This window comes from Tursiops truncatus, chromosome 8 (assembly GCF_011762595.2).
Source record: "Tursiops truncatus isolate mTurTru1 chromosome 8, mTurTru1.mat.Y, whole genome shotgun sequence".
NCBI classification, from domain to species: Eukaryota; Metazoa; Chordata; class Mammalia; order Artiodactyla; family Delphinidae; genus Tursiops; species Tursiops truncatus.
Window position 1 is genome coordinate 9,483,570 of NC_047041.1, and position 3,399 is coordinate 9,486,968.

The 3,399-nt window shown below is 36.0% G+C and overlaps 1 pseudogene; it reads left to right on the plus strand.

Moving 5' to 3' along the window:
• LOC101328608 (olfactory receptor 8B3-like) lies at positions 1 to 940 on the plus strand (annotated as a pseudogene).
• The last annotated feature ends 2,459 nt before the right edge of the window (positions 941 to 3,399 follow it).

Here is a 3,399-nt window from a genome sequence, read left to right on the forward strand (position 1 = left end):
ATGCTGGCTAGAAATGACTCCTTAGTGCCTGAATTTATTCTTGCTGGATTAACAGACCATCCAGAGCTCCAGCAGCCCCTCTCTTACCTGTTTCTAATGATCTACATTGTCACCATGGTGGGCAACCTGGGCTCGATCATTCTTATTCGTCTAAATTCTCACCTCCACACCCCCGTGTACTATTTAGTCTTCAACCATCCTTCATTGATCTCTGTTGCTCCTCTGTTTTCACCCCCCAGATGCTGATGAACTTTGTATTCAGGAAGAATATCATCTCCTATGTTGGGCGCATGACTCAGCTGTTTTTCTTTCTCTTTTTCATCATCTCTGAGTGCTATATGTTGACCTCAATGGCCTGTGATCGCTATGTGGCCATCTGTACTACAATGCTATATGAGGTCACCATATCCCATAAGGTCTGTTTGGTGCTATCTTTGGCTGCGTATGTGATGGGGTTTACTGGAGCCTCTGCCCACACAGGGTGCATGCTTAGATGAACCTTCTGCAGTGTTAATATCAACCATTACTCGTGTGACATCCTCCCACTCCTCCAAGTCTCTTGCACCAGCACTTATGTCAGTGAGGTGGTAGTTCTCATTGTTGTGGGTATTAATATCACAGTACCCAGTTTCACCATCCTAGTTTCTTACATCTTCATCCTTACTAGCATTCTTCATATCAAATCTGCTCAGGGAAGATCGAAAGCCTTCAGCATGTGTAGCTCCCACATCATTGCTCTTTCTCTTTTTTTTTGGCTCAGCAGCATTCATGTACCTTAAATATTCTTCTCCTGGATCTATGGAGCAGGGAAAAGTTTCTTCTGTTTTTTATACTAATGTGGGACCCATGCTCAGTCCTCTGATTTTGTTTGAGGAACAAAGATGCCAGAGTTGCACTGAGAAAATCCCTGTTTAAAATCCAGAGGAGAAACATGTTCTAATTACAAACAACAATAATGTAAAGATATTCAATTTTTATTGTCTTCCAAGATGATATTTGTTCATAACTGTGTTTCTTCTACAGATTGTGTTATATGTGGTATAATAGACTTGTCTCATCACTTTCCTTATAGCTTGTCTAACTTTTCCTACTTATCTCTTGCACCTTGTACCAGTTTCCTAAATAACTAGTAGCATCTTTATAAGAGGAAAATATGAACTGATTTTTTTCATACTATCTTTGTCTCCTGGGCTATTCCTAATCTGGACAAATATGGTGAGTTTCATAAATACATAAAGTTAAAATTAGAGCTTGCTGTTCTAGACACAGAAGTGCCCAAACACTGCAGAATAATTGTCTTTTAAAACAATATTGTTCCTGGTATAGGAAGAAGAATTCAAAGAAATGTCTTCATTGCAAATTGCATATATAGCTTAAAGTAGGATCAGATCCTTCTGATATTATCATTTTGTTCTATTTTTCATACCACTTTTCCTTTTATTATTATTACTTTTCTTGTTCCCTTTGAAAATGGCCAAATCTGTTTTACATGCCACCTGCTTCTGAGAACCTCTATAAGGCAAATGCCTTTAATATTGAAGAGAATACATATAACACCACCATTTATTGCCAAACATGGCATTAAGAGAGGATGATTAGAAGAATAATACATATGTATCTCAGGATCCCAGCAAGCATAATGGGTGGTTTATTATAAAATTTGTGTTTATTACTCTCTAAAATGACACCAGATATTTTGAAAAAAGCACATGGTTTTACTGTCAATTTTGTTTTTTATCACTTTAGGAAAATACTACACATGGTGTTAGGAGAAATATTTTAGCCATGTTTCACTTATCCAGTGAAGTATCATGAAAAAAGTTGTGTATTAATATAGTAAACCATATTCCTAGCAACATTTTTTGAACATACTTAAACCTCGTCTCACCAGTAAAGGAATAAATATATTTACCTAGATGCTTCTCCCTATAATTTCCCTATTTCTCCAATGCTTTTTCCATTCATATATTTAGAGTATCAAATATAGTGGTAGGTCAAAAATATTCTTGCTGAATTGGATTATCTTGTTTGAATAATAACAGTAATAAATTTAATGTTATAAATAATAATTAATAAAATATAGTAATAAATGACAATAACAAAAAATAAGTCAGAAAGAACTTTGGGGTATAATTTCTTTTGAGGAGTAAAGTGTGGCAACCATAGAGAGGTGCTGCTAACTCCCTTTCAGCAGAGCCACCTGTGAGGAGCATCATTGACTGTCTATAGCCGATACTCCTTTGGATCCACCATAGTGTTCAGGCAGAGTCCATGCTTACTCTAAGATGGCCTCAGCCAATGGCTTAGCATGGTGGGTCATACCGGACCTGGCCAATTTCTGTGTAACGTGAATCTCTTCTGATAGGCAGTCTTTGTTTAGGGACTTCCTATCATCCTATTTGAGATTTTTTTGAACTGCACTGTGGTCTGAGGTTTTCCTACCCAATCCTTTCTTCTCTCTCTCCTTTCGTAGGTATCACACTTTCATCCTGGTCTGAAGGCTTTCTCACTGACTCCCACTCATTCCCATTTTATCCTTCACAGGCACTTACCACAATAAATGTCTTGGAAGTCTAATCATTTCTTAGCATCTGTTTCTTGGAGAACTCTAAAATGACATAGAGGACTTAACACTAACTGATTTTAAACCTTAGTTTTAGGATATGGTAATCAAGACAGATTGGTTTTGTTATAAATATAGATAAATCCATGGGACACAATAGAATATTCAGAAACAGATCCTCACTTATATAGTTGATTGATTTTTAACTGAGCAACTGTGTAAATCCGTAAGTAAAGAAAAATCATTCTAAGCAATTGATGCTGGAAATACTAACTACTCATGAGGAAAACAATGAACTTTGATCTCTACCTCACATCATACACAAAAATTAATTTTAAATAGATCAAAGCTATACACATGAAACTTTAACATAAACCTTCTAGAAGAAAACAGAAAAGTATGTTAGTGTAGGCACAGATTTCTTAAACATATTCTGGAAAGCACTAAATCTAAAAGAAAAAAAAGAGAAAATGAGTTTCATTTAAATTAGAACACTCTGTTTATCAAAAAAATATTTATAGGCAAGACACAGACCGGAAGAATATTTGCAAAACATATGTTTGATAAAGGTATTGTATCCAGAATATATAACAAATTAATTAAAATGTATCTCAGTGATAAAAAGATCATATCATATATTGGCAAATGATTTGAAAGACACATCCCAAACGAACATACGTAAATAGCCAATAAGCACATGGAAATGTGCCTAACTTGGTAAACCCCCTTAGGTATAGTGAATAGCTGGACAACAGCTCCTTAACAGCTGTAGTATCCTCCCTCACTTTATTGCCCAGACTTTGCCCCTTGAGTGGCTCAAGCACTTGTCAGGCCTT